This window comes from Tinamus guttatus, unplaced genomic scaffold (genome assembly GCF_059628265.1).
Source record: "Tinamus guttatus ecotype Peru unplaced genomic scaffold, ASM5962826v1 Tinamus_guttatus_pri_ptg000325l, whole genome shotgun sequence".
In the NCBI taxonomy this organism is placed as follows: Eukaryota; Metazoa; Chordata; class Aves; order Tinamiformes; family Tinamidae; genus Tinamus; species Tinamus guttatus.
The window spans coordinates 938,201-951,661 of NW_028288859.1; positions in this window are offsets into that span (position 1 = coordinate 938,201).

Genomic DNA, 13,461 nt, shown 5'->3' on the forward strand with positions numbered 1-13,461 from the left:
GCTGTGCTGTTTTATTACACCATTCAAGTTAACAGCAGTCCAATTATGAAACCAAATGAATTTGTCTTATGCTCCATAAACCTCTGCAACTCTGTGACAAACAACTTCCCTAAGTGACACAGGTTACACAGACTGGAACAACTAGTTTGCCCAATGGTTATCAAAAGCTAAGGTGTCAGGAAGTGTCATTTTAAGAAGGGTCATTTTAAGAGCTTATAAAGTCATTAAGTTTTTATCATGTAGGCTGAAATTTGCTTTTCATTGCTGTGGAAGTGCATACGCATCTGTATTCATCTCTCTCACATAGTTAAATACTTGTACTGAGAATACATAGGACATGAAAGTTTAAATTATGAAAGGAGGGTAGACTATGAGCCAAAAACGAGGTGTTTGAAAACAAAAGGTTGTTCTTAACCAGCAGTATTTTCCCCAAAGAGAATGTAATAATAAGGGTAATCACTGGTCAGATATTGTGCCTGCATTCAGATTACTGAAACCATCCTGTCTCAGGAGATAAGCCCACTGAAGATGGTACAAATGGAACCCATCTGTTAACAGTTAACCTTGAAAACGATAAGCGTTGAAGGAACTGATAGTTCTTTTGATATGTGACTATAGGAGATTCCGGTGCAGCATCATTGCCATCATATGGTGTCGTCTGGCAGATAGCTCAGTGAAAGTGTAAAGGGAAATCACGTAGATCAGCTCTTTAAGTTACTCACATGCAGGTTTGGAAGACTGGCTAATGGCCCCAAAGTAACAGCTTTATCTAGGTCATTAAATACCATATATGAAAATGAACATGAGGAGGGAAGAACACTAAAACAAATAAACAAACAAACAGCAAAGAAAAAAACAAATTCCAAACCTGTCCTTTGTATTACGAAAATCCCAGGACAGACCTCCTGAGATTCCAGTAATTGTTTCCCTTAAACAACACTTCTTTCCCAAATCTTCTTATTTCTCTCAAGAAAGAAAGAAAGAAAGAAAGAGGAAGGAAAGAAAGTAAAGCCCATCACTCTAAACAAAACCATATGATGTGGTAGAAGGGCATGGGATATGGACTGTTCTCTTCCTGGTCAGTCTGAATAACAGTGCAGCTTTCACTGCTCACAAGGGAGGTGTGACTCATGTAGATATTGCATTTCAACCTGTTTCACCAGGAAAAAGGCAACTGTTCAATGGACTGACTAGCAAGGAGGAAGACTGTAGTCATGGCTAGAACTAGAGAACTGCTGTTGTAAACAGCACATAACGTACACAATATATATCACCAAGTATGCCATCCAATTTGAGAAAAGAGTGTTTGGCCTTGGAAAGGGAGATTTATCCAGCTTTCATTTAGAAGAAACCAACAGAGAGAGACTTGCAAACCAAATGTGCAAGATATTCTGAGGGGTGTTCCTTAAATCAGTCTATTTTTTAGGAGCTGGGAGCTCCCCAACTCATGTTATTATAACAAACAAACAAAAGAAGATTCTTCCACCCAGCTACCTCTCTCCAAGTACATCAGTGCTTTTGTAAAGCTTGTCAATAAACCAGGAATCATGGACTTTTTAAAACCTACACTTTTTATTCAGATCTCAGAATCCCGGATGAAGGAATGTTCCTAAAATGTAATAGACTCTTTGCAGGAATTTGCTTCGGCACTAAGTGCTACTCTCCTCTTAACAGCTTCATAATTCTGCTGAACTCTAATGTAAGAGTAGAAGTAGGCCTGCCTTCTAAAACATATTTGCAGGTTTCGGTTAAAAGAAGAAATCAGGAAATGCACAAAACACAAGTTTAATAAACAACCTAAAAGCCACCTGAATAATCTCAAAAATTGCCATCTCCTGGCATAGCGGCCCAGAATTTTTCCAGCTTTACAATGGGAATTTTCCTCTGCCCACCGCCCTTCTCCCCATCACCCGGCTGGCTTTGTGGGAGCTCCAGGCAAGGCAGGTCGTTTGCAGGTGCTGGGGTGAGCCACATCTGGGGACTGGTGTCACCTCTGGACACCGGGAATTCTGGCTGAGCAGGGAAGGGGCTGCTCCACGCACGGAACCTACCTTGTGCAGAGCTGCGTGTGCTCCTTCGCAGAAAACGCTGTGTTTGCTCTTATATTAGCCCTTCGGTGAATAGACCATCAGTTCTCTTCTTTTTCATTTTAACTCATCTCCTGCTCTTTGCAGCAATAGCCCTGCCCTAAACCTCTCGTGAATTGTGGTCTAGAGGATTCCCCCTAGGAGGAAAGATCGCAGTTTTATTTTACGGTACCGCTAATTAGAGGCAAGTTTAACATTGTTCATAATCAAGACAGTGTCACGGCGTGCTCCGCGCTTCAACCATAACTTCTGGAAAATTAGCCCTGAGAACAATCAGCATGAAAACAACTAAGTGTGTCACTGAATGATGCTGCTGTTCCTCAAGAAACAAATATAATAGCTAGATTCTAGGAAAAGTCAAAAGGAAAACAAACGTGTTAAGTTGACAATGAATAGTGCAGTGACAATACTCTTTGTAGTATTCTGTCAGTGAATAAATTCACACTTAGGAAAGATGCACACAAACTTTTAAGTTTTCTGTGATAATTTATGCAACAAACACAGCTTTATAAATGTGTTGAAACTTCAACTTTCTGCCGTCCTTTGCAAAAGAGGTTAAGAAAATCAGTAAAAAAGATACTTTTATTATGCAGTTGTCAATCAGAACGTTTTGGGTGTAATGCAGGAAAAGGCTGGCAAATTTACCAAACCAAGACTGAGAGAAAGTTGAATAATCAGGAACAGGAAGCAGAGCTTTTGTTTCCGTTTGAATGATACTTCAGAAGATTATTCTTATATAGCTGAGTCTACGTATTTCTCTATGTCTTGAAGCTGCCTGTGTGGAGCCTCTTCCTCGTGTCCTAGACTGTGGTTCAGAGTCTAGACAAAACTGTAGCTGCTGGAAATATTTCTCTAAACTTCACTAAGATAGAAAGGGAAAGAAAAAAAGCTAAAAGTGGGAAGGGAATTATGGGCTCAGGTTAAAGTAGGCAGGGATAAGAGGACACCTGTGAAATGGGAGTTTTCTTGTTTCACATTTAAGCAAATTATGAACAACTCAGTATTTGTGGAACTGCATGTAAAGATATGTAGGAGAGTAACAGTTGAAAAGCCCGGGAAAAGATCGTTTTGGTATAAATGTTTTATTCTAAATAAAAATGTCACTCTGTAGATATGCGCAAGGAGAGCGTCTTCCTCTGGATGGATTAAATAATGGAGGAGGCTCAGAATTATATAGCTGTGTCCCCCGTGTCCCTTAAGGGCCCCCCTTCCCCACTGGGAATGGGGCATTGCAGATACCCTGCAGGTCACTGCTGAGCAGGGATTTGTAGGAGCAACTACATTGTTTGAAAAAGCAGGTTATTTGATCTAGTGTTTTATTTTCAGGCAAACCGTTCATGTCACTTTTCAGTGTACACATTGTTCGGTAAAAATAAGTGATATTTGTTTCCACGCAAAAACACTTTTGCTCTATGGTGGATGTTAGTGATGCGTGCATGGCAACGAGCACGTCTGAGGGGTCTGCACACACCCCAAAACAACAGGAACGGCAGAAAAGAGAGGAAAATAAGAGCAGGAATGGCAAAGCACGTGGGGAAGATGCGTGAGGCGGGCGCGCGGACGCTGCGGCTCCGCTCTGAGCAGCAGCCGGGGCTGTTTCACTTTCTGTCCGGGCTGCCGCGCGGCCGCGCGAGTCGCAATTCCGGCGCGTTTGGCCTTATGCAACTGAAACTTTGAAGGCTCCGGTAACGTTTCTGCAATGACTTATGCATTTTTTTCATGGAAAAATAAAGCAATGTTGCAGGCATGATGAGAATTTCTAACCCTGAAATTCCTAACACTGAGTAATGCCTGAGTTTAAAAATCCCCACTATATGTGTTCCACTTTGCAAATTCTACTACATAAATGCTCCTCTACGCTTTCCTACAATGAAAACACATACAGCAAAATTCTTGTAAGAATTTCCACCTCAAAACTCTGACAATATGGGTCTTGCCTAAGCTTAAACAGAATTTTCTTAGGATCTGTTTTTAACAAAAGGCTACATAGGCCAATTAGACTTTTAACAGACTATCATTTTAAAAGAGAAATGTATGCTAGTAAGATTTAAAATGGAAAATGTACATAACAACAACAATGAAAACAGACTAGCAAATAACAGAACAAAATCTATTCTCATATATGACAAATTTGAAAAGGAAGAGGGAAAGATTAATTATTGCTTTGGTTCTGAAAGATTCTGAGGCTTCCTCTATGTTTTAGCTAATGCTCCTTCATTCAAACACTCAGCAGTTCTAGCTTGTCAGGTGCGTGCAGAAGATCTGGCGTTACTCAGATTCCAAATTGCACCCGCTTACACATGCAGAGTAGTTGCATATAGGAGTGCAGAGAGCACCTTGCAGTCAAAATAAACCACACAGCTGCTCCTCAGAGAAAGAGCCATTCAAATAGTTCTTACAATGATTTTAAACACTTCTTCAAACATTCCTTTTCATTTCCTACCTTATTTTGCTTCCGCAGCATTGGTGCCGACATGTGGTAAGGATGCAGACTGCTGTGTGCTAGAATCTCCAGAATCCTGGATTTCCTTGAATATACCCTTTCCTGGAGAAGGATGGGACTTCCATGTGCCGCTAGCAATATTTCTATTAGTTGACTTGTTTATTTTATTTTTTTTCTGATATGGTTCAGACTTGTGAGCTTCACTCAGCTTCGGATATCCAGGTAACAAACTCAGGTGATTGTTCTTTATTAATAGATTAGTGCCCCTGCCAGCAGGAGCGCACCAGAGTGCTCTCAGCTGGGAACTGTGGGTCTCTGCGTGCAGCTTGGTTCTGTGCTCCCACCTGTTCAATAACGTTTTGCTCTTCTCCGACTCCCAGTTTGAAAGGGAAGAGTTTCTGCACAGGCAAAGACAGGCCCAGGAGGGCGCAGCAGGCGCTGCCGGGGCTGGTCCTGGGTGCGAGCGCTGCCCGGGTGCCCTGCAGGAAGGGTTTGGTCTCGCCGGGCACCCGCTGCCCTTCTCAATGCCCCAGCCCAGAGCAGGAACGGAGCCAGGCGCTGCTGCAGCAGCCAAAGATTTGATGGCATTTTTTTCCCAATGGATCGTGATGTGTTTCGAGGCATCAAGGAGCATGTGAGGAACCCCCATTCATGGGGCCCATGTGGTAAACATCACTTGGGGGTTGGAAAATTCATCTTTTTGTTCACTTCATGATTGCCAAAATACCAGATCCATAGTACTGGACATCTAATATCTCTTGAATTAATGACCGCCCAATATTATTCTCTATAAAATTAATTTATTGATTGTGAAACTATGACATTTCCCTGCAAAGAGTGCCAATAATGCCAGCTATAATCCTGAGGTCAATCAATCCAGTTTCCAAAACTGGTAGATTTGAAAGTTTGAAATCCAGTGGGTTTAACTGTTCTTCATTTGTCCTATTCCTATGGACACTTTGTCACTCATAATAAACTTCGAATAAATTAAATCATCTGAAATATTTTCCTCTCTTAAATGTCCCTTGAATATGCTGGAAAATAAATCTTAAGAAGTCTTTTCCCCATTAACGTTTGTGTACCCAGTACTCCAAGAGGCACAGTCATGGATGTATTGAGCAAAATCTCATTTCTGTCTGCCATGCAGTTTATAATGTTCATGCTGGAACCTCAGATTTGGCACTTCTTTTGGATAGATTTTCATAGGTGCTCCATTCTGAGACATGTACTTTTAGAAATGATTTTAAATACATTACCTAATTTATGTGTTTATGTCTTAAACCCTATCCTACGGCAAATTGCCGGTATCCTCATTCCTGCCTGGGCATGCCCACGTTACCATAAACGGCCATTCAGTGATAATTCTGATATGATCTTTGAGGTTTTTGGAGGGACAAGAGCGAGCGACATCAAATCCCTTCCCAGCAGCAGTGCCGCGACGCTGCACCCACGGCCTTGCTGCCGCTCAGCAAGAAAACAGCCTGCAAAATAAGCGGAAAAACACATTTAACAAACAAGGTCAATGTTGTTACATCCAGTGGTCCATTTAAGTGCGTCGCTAATCTATTTCCAACCTGCAGCTCCCGTATTTTAGCGCGCGGCCGTTCTCTCTGCTCCCTCGGGTCGGTGCTGGGTGTGCGGGAGCGTTGCGGATCCCTGCGGCTCCGCTCGCGCCTGGGGCTGAGCGCACCTAAAAACACCTCTGTGCAGGCCAGGGCAACAGGCAACAAACAAGGAGAGGGACCCGCACGTTTCCTTAGTGTGGAAGAGCCTGGAACAGGTCATTTTCCTTGCAATTCTTATTTTTAGGAATTTTAGTTAAAGGCATTATGTTGAATAGCTGTAACTCTGCTTACTCCTGCCTGAATAAAAGATAAGCTGGTGCATTTAGGCGATAAAGACTGGGCCTATATCTTGGGTATAAATTTTAGTTCTATATCATGGATATAAATGTAAGTTCTATGGTATTGCTTTGAGAAGTTTTGATATAGATCTTAAATATCCACATTTGTGTAAATCTTTTTGTATGCAACCTGCAGCATGTATTCAAAAAGCATGTGCTTAATTTAAGCACGGCAAGTGATTTGCCAAACAGCCTCACTTGTGTGACTAAACCTACACAGAGTTTGCTCTGTGGGACCAAAATGTGTTCCAGCGTGATTCATCAATGAGTAAGAATGATGCTATCCAGAGTTTTAATCTAAGCACAGATTTGAATAATGACCTGGATATTTTGAAGAGCAGCTAACTAAGCAAGAAAAGAAAAAAAAATCTATAAAGAATTCTGTGGTTGATATCACTCCCTATTTTGAGCTATGTGAGTCAGGGAGCTATCACATGGATTTTCACAGAAATATCAAAGCAAATCCCACTTCAAACCCACACCTCTTCCCAATATATACCCGCACTCATCGATTCTGACAGAGTGAACGTATGTTTGTCTGAAATAAAAGCGTAAGATAACACAGATCATAGCTAGAGCAACAATTAGCTTTCTAAAAGACTGTAATTTTCCATGGAATTTCTACCTGGGCTAAATTATAGAAAAACTGGGGGGAAAAAAATGCAGTGATCAAATTCAATTGGCTGGGAGGCCCTTGGGATGTGTGCTGGGCCTAAGGGAGGCAAAAGTTTTGCAAAACTGAAAAGAAAAATATTTTTCTAAAACAACAAAGGTGGCAAATATTCATTACTAATTGTGGCCGAGAGCCTCAGCTGTCAGGAAAGAATTAAAACCAAACATATTTCTTCAACATCAGAGGCCTATTGAAATATAAATATGAGATATCTCTGGATACATGGGAGAAACATAGTTTGTACTGGATGGTGTTTTGAAACACAAAGCCAGTTACTGTAGTGGAAGAAAACATCACTCAGTCTCCTGTAGAGTATTTGTGCTAAATCACATCCCAGTAAAAGGCAAATCTCTGATGGACTTCTGTTTTTTCCAGGATGTTCTGTCATGTGCTGCATGTTGCTGCCAGATGTGAGCTCCTCTGGAAACCAACAGAACAATGTGGGCAATATTTTAATCCTGTGCTCAGAATTGTAACGTTTACATGAAGGAAGTAATGTATTGTGTTTTTATTACTTTTAAGGAGCTAAATAATGACGCCTCAGTCCTACCGTTTTGAGAGATCATATTTTTTTCCCAACAGTTTATAAACCTCCCTCATCCGGGATGATCAGGACCTGCTCACTGCACAAAGAGAACTGAAAAGAAGCAGCAAGCAAAAGAAAGCAAGCGAGGAGAGGAAAAGGAAACACTGACCTTTCTCATTCCTCGTGCTTCCAGATCCGCAGCTCCGCTTTGGGGTTTGCTGGGACGCCCGATTCTGGTTTCCTGCAATCCCTGCTGAGCAGGATGGGGGTGTCAAATGCGCCTGTGCCGTGGGGGGATCGAGCCTGGAACAGCCTTCCCGGAGAGACTGGGGAGTCTGCAGCCTTGGAAGGGCCCAAAACCCGACTGGAGCTGGTCAAATAGGGGTTTGAAAATACGAAGACTCCTACTTTGCAGTGAGCTCCAGAGCAGAACAACTGTAAGAAAAATCTAGCACGTTTTGGTAGAGCTAAAAAGGTTCTAGGAGTTGTACTATGCTTAGTAGCACTGGCCAAGACTTTGCTACATGAAGACCCTTGTACTTTTTGCTACTTGACTTACGCTTGGTGGATTTCTTGTTACAAAAAGCTAGTATGCAGGTTAAAAAATGAATTTCCTGCAGTGGCGCTGAAAACCAGCCAGTTCTGCTCGTGACACAGCACGAGGCCCTTGTCTTGCAGTTGTGGGCAGCAGGTCATGGTGCTGAAGAGCAGAACCCATTCCCAAAGAGAGCAGCTCTGCAGAGTGCCCACTGCGTTTGCACGGATCCTTCACATCCACCAAGTCCTGACCAGAAGTAAAGGCAGGTAATACTGCAATAATTGTATTGCTAAGCCTGGTTGGGAGCAGCCGGGTGCATTTATGTGACTTTTGGGGTTCAATATGGGCAGGTTCCATCTCCACACGGAAACTTCTCGGCAAAAGTGAACTTTAATTTGAGGACTTCTGCCTTTGATTGCTAATGGGGCGGTTCCTGATTTAATCTCCACCATGAAAATCATACCTGCACCAAACACTAAATCAATAGGCAAGGGGCTGGGGAAATAATGCTATTCAAATGTGAATGTGGAATTTCCCTAGACTTTTCCCCAACACACATAAAAATAAAATGATATAAATGGAGAAGAAAGCCAACAGATGCAGTGTCATATGGTCTTGCTTAATAGCAAAGCTTAGCCTTTCAAAGAAAAAAATTACATTTACATTCACTACTAAAATCTGACATTTGCATTGAATAATTCATAATTTGTTATTAGGCTTTGCTGCTTTTTAAAATATGAATCTAAGTAATACTATTTCTGAAGTAGATTGATTCTCACAAATGCAGATATTTTGATGCTAAAATATAAACACAAATTTATTCCAAAAAAAAACGAAACAAAACAAAAAAAAACTAAAATCCATGAAAAACTCCACACACAGCAGCAATTCTGAGTGCAGATGCGATTTGCACCATTGCTGGGCCCGTGTCCTCCTGCTGCAGAGCTGCTGCTCCTCTCCCGGAGCGCAGGGCTGCCCGGTTCTGTCCCTGCTCGCTGCCCTCCTCTTGCCCTGCCCCAGGGAGCCTCCACCACTCGTGTGGACTCCGTGGGGCGGAGAGGCTGCAGCCTCCACCACTCGTGTGGACTCCGCGGGGTGGAGAGGCTGCAGCCTCCACCACTCGTGTGGACTCCGTGGGGCGGAGAGGCTGCAGCCTCCAGCACTCGTGTGGACTCCGCGGGCTGGAGAGGCTGCAGCCTCCACCACTCGTGTGGACTCCGCGGGGCGGAGAGGCTGCAACCTCCACCGCTCGTGTGGACTCCGTGGGCTGGAGAGGCTGCAGCCTCCAGCACTCGTGTGGACCCCGTGGGGTGGAGAGGCTGCAGCCTCCAGCACTCGTGTGGACTCCGTGGGGTGGAGAGGCTGCAGCCTCCAGCACTCGTGTGGACTCCGCGGGCTGGAGAGGCTGCAGCCTCCACCACTCGTGTGGACTCCGCGGGGCGGAGAGGCTGCAGCCTCCACCGCTCGTGTGGACTCCGTGGGCTGGAGAGGCTGCAGCCTCCACCACTCGTGTGGACTCTGCGGGGTGGAGAGGCTGCAGCCTCCACCACTCGTGTGGACTCTGCGGGGTGGAGAGGCTGCAACCTCCACCACTCGTGTGGACTCCGTGGGGTGGAGAGGCTGCAGCCTCCACCACTCGTGTGGACTCTGCGGGGTGGAGAGGCTGCAGCCTCCAGCACTCGTGTGGACTCCGTGGGGTGGAGAGGCTGCAACCTCCACCACTCGTGTGGACTCCGTGGGGTGGAGAGGCTGCAGCCTCCAGCACTCGTGTGGACTCCGCGGGGTGGAGAGGCTGCAGCCTCCACCACTCGTGTGGACTCTGCGGGGTGGAGAGGCTGCAACCTCCACCACTCGTGTGGACTCCGCGGGGCGGAGAGGCTGCAGCCTCCACCGCTCGTGTGGACTCCGTGGGCTGGAGAGGCTGCAGCCTCCACCACTCGTGTGGACCCCGCAGGGCGGAGAGGCTGCAGCCTCCACCACTCGTGTGGACCCCGCGGGATGGAGAGGCTGCAGCCTCCACCACTCGTGTGGACTCCGCGGGGTGGAGAGGCTGCAGCCTCCACCGCTCGTGTGGACTCCGTGGGCTGGAGAGGCTGCAGCCTCCACCGCTCGTGTGGACTCTATGGGCTGGAGAGGCTGCAGCCTCCACCACTCGTGTGGACTCCGCGGGGTGGAGAGGCTGCAGCCTCCACCACTCGTGTGGACTCCGTGGGCTGGAGAGGCTGCCCGGGGCGCTGCGCTGCTCATGGGCTGCAGTGCCGGCCTTGCTCTCAGTCCTGCCTTTGGTTTCAGTGGTGCAACCAGCTTGTACGTTCAGAGATCTCCTAACTGGAACTTGCACTGCCCTGGTTTTTAAATCTAAATTTAATCCGTCAAATTGTACATATTTTTTAACTACACTGTACTAATCGAGTTATTAATTGCAGAGTTTAGGCAATGTCAGTGTTTTCCTGGCACTTACCCCGCGGGTCTGAGGGCAGCAGAGGGGGCGGTTTTGCCGCCTCTCCTGTCCCAGCGCTTCTCCCTTCCTTCTCTCTGAGCAGTTTAATAAATTCAGAGCCATGGATCAGGCCGCAGATTTGATCCCACCAGCTCGGCACATGCTGGCGGGTCCAGAATCATGTCCCGCCGCAGCTCCTCTCCGGAGGGTTTGCCAAGGAGAAACCTCCCTTTGGACTCTGCCTTTTTTGTTTCCAACCATCCTCCCTGGGCCTGGGGACAGCGCTGCTCTGCACCACACCCTGCCGACGCTCTGCAGGAACCAGCAGCTCCAGGCTGCAAGCGCCGGGCTCCAGCAGTGACTCCAGCAGGAAGGTCTTTGAAAATTTAATAGTCCCTTTTCTGTTCTGCATAGTTTATTCTTCTTTCAGCTCAGCTGCTGTGTATGACCAGGCCATAGCTGTGCACGGGAAGAGTCCTTGCAGAGTGCCACTGTGCAGCCTCTGTTCTGGAACAGGAACGTAAAAACTTTATGTTTAAAAAACAGAGTAGAGGAGATGTCCGGGATTGTTATATCGCTGTTTCTGGAGATATCCAATACACAAAAGAACAATACCTGGCTCCTGGGAGCCAATAACCTGCTTCATAACTTAAAAACCAAATTAATAGAAAGGCATTGTCTAAATTGTCAAATGCTTCCCCCCCCCTTCTAATTTATGTTCACTTTCTTTTTTGTAGAATATTTTTTTTAATATCTGAAAAATGAACAGCAGGCTGGAGGAGACCGCGTGTTGTTAGCAACCGAAACTGAACAGCTGCTCTGGGATGAGATCAACAGGGACAGTGTAAGCAAGAGGCTGAAAATGATTCCTTCCTCCTTTAAAGACTTTTAACCACAGCTCGTTATTTTTTACTTCACCAAATCTCCTGCCTGAATTCCCCTGCAGACCGAACACTTTTCACCTGTTCAGCAGCTCCAAGCCGTTCTGATTTTGGGGTTTTCGATGATGTCTCAGACCACTTCATGGTTGTTCCTCCCATTGCTCTTCCTCCCTCCGCCAGCCCTGAATTTATAATTTGATGAAACCTGCAGGATTCCTCACCGTAGGAGAAAACCTAAGGTCAAAAGCTGTCAAGAAAATGACTTAGCTGAAGCAAAGCGGATCCAGGGGTCCCTCTGGGTGCAGGAGGAGCTCTGAGGGCCGCACGTGCAGCGGCTCTGGCTGGGGGCCTGGCTCCACTCTGCATTTCCCTGTGGAAAACAGGTACTTTCTGTCTCTGCATCTTCTTGCTCCCCAAGTATTTTTTTTCCCAACGGCACAACATATATTGAAAATCCAATGGGCAATTAAGCAGACATGCCACACTGACATCTATTTGTGAAGTCTGGGATGGTATCTTTGTGTCTAGCAGAGAAATTTTGGTTGTTTGGGCTGATTTTGCTGATGTCTTTTTGTAGCAAATTGGAAGCAGGAATTACAGGGTCCGTTTGTTGTCTTGTCTACAGGAAACTCTTAAGGTCTATGGGCAAGCCCTGGAGCTACGAGTTCGCAGTTCATTAGTTTTAAGTTCTGTCACAATGAATTAAACTAATAACAGAACAACGAAAAGACCCTTTCCCTTATTCTGGGGGGTTAAATCCTCACTTTTTCCTCAGAAGCAGAGAACAAGTTCCACAATTGCTAATAGATAATGTCAAACCCTAATAATTTTTATGAGTTGTATGATTCTTTCTTTCTAGGGAGGAAAGAGAGCTAAGCAATGAATTATTTTCCTGTGATTAAAACACGTTCCATCACAAATTAACAATTGCTTCCGCTTCAGAAAGGGCTGATTAGACTATGCTTGGCTGAGAACAAAACTTCTGATTTCGGATTAAATGGGCATCTTTTCTCTAAACTCGGTCCCTGGATGGGGGTAAGGGACAGGATTTTCCCTCAGCTCCGGGAGGTTTTGCTTTTGCTCCACGCTGCTGCTTCGCTCCGTGTCAGGTTATACACACACACATGCATATGTTCACTTGCTGCAAATAAATGTGAGGCAGGAATCAGCTGAGTTGAAGTTATATATATGCATATATATAAATGTGAGGCAGGAATCAGCTGAGTTGAAGTTATATATATGCATATATATATATATTTCTTTTTCTGCAACCAAAAGCATTTATTCTTCCCTGAAATGTGCTGTTCCCTTGTCCTGTAGGTCTAACTTTGTTATCCAGACACTTCCTCGGGCAAGAGCAGCACCGCGTGGTCCCCGTTTCAGTAGTGGTTAATACAGATGAGCACATTATTAGCTACCTGAAAGCCTTCCCACCGCCAGCACCTACCTGTGAGCGGCTGCGACGGAGGCTTTGCTCTCTCACCTGCTCTGCAATTGCTTTAGTGCTGCTCTAAGCTGGACAGAACTGGTGCCTCTGACACAACCTGCAGCCTTGGGCACCGACCCAGTCTAACGGTGAGCAGCCGCCGGCAGCCCCTGTGCATGGGGATTTTTCCTTCGCGTCCCGTTATCCCGGCCGGCCACGCGCCTGCTCGCGGCCCCCAGGGAGTCTTAGCAAAACCTTCCTGTTTCCCGTATCTTTTCTAGAATAAAAAATTCCAGAAAGACCTAATATGTATATTTTTTTTCTTCTAAGCCCTGAAACCTTATCTTCTGTTGGAATAGCATCCAAATGCCTATCTCGCCACTGAAAAAAATACAAAAGATGAAGCCTCTCCGGGACGTGCGTTAAGGAGGAGGCAAAAATATGTGCCCACGCTCGGGCAGCGCTTCCTAGGGCAAAGCCCTCGCGCAGGGAGCCAGACCGCGCCGGCCACAACCTGCCCGTCGGGCACGCGAGGACATCCGTC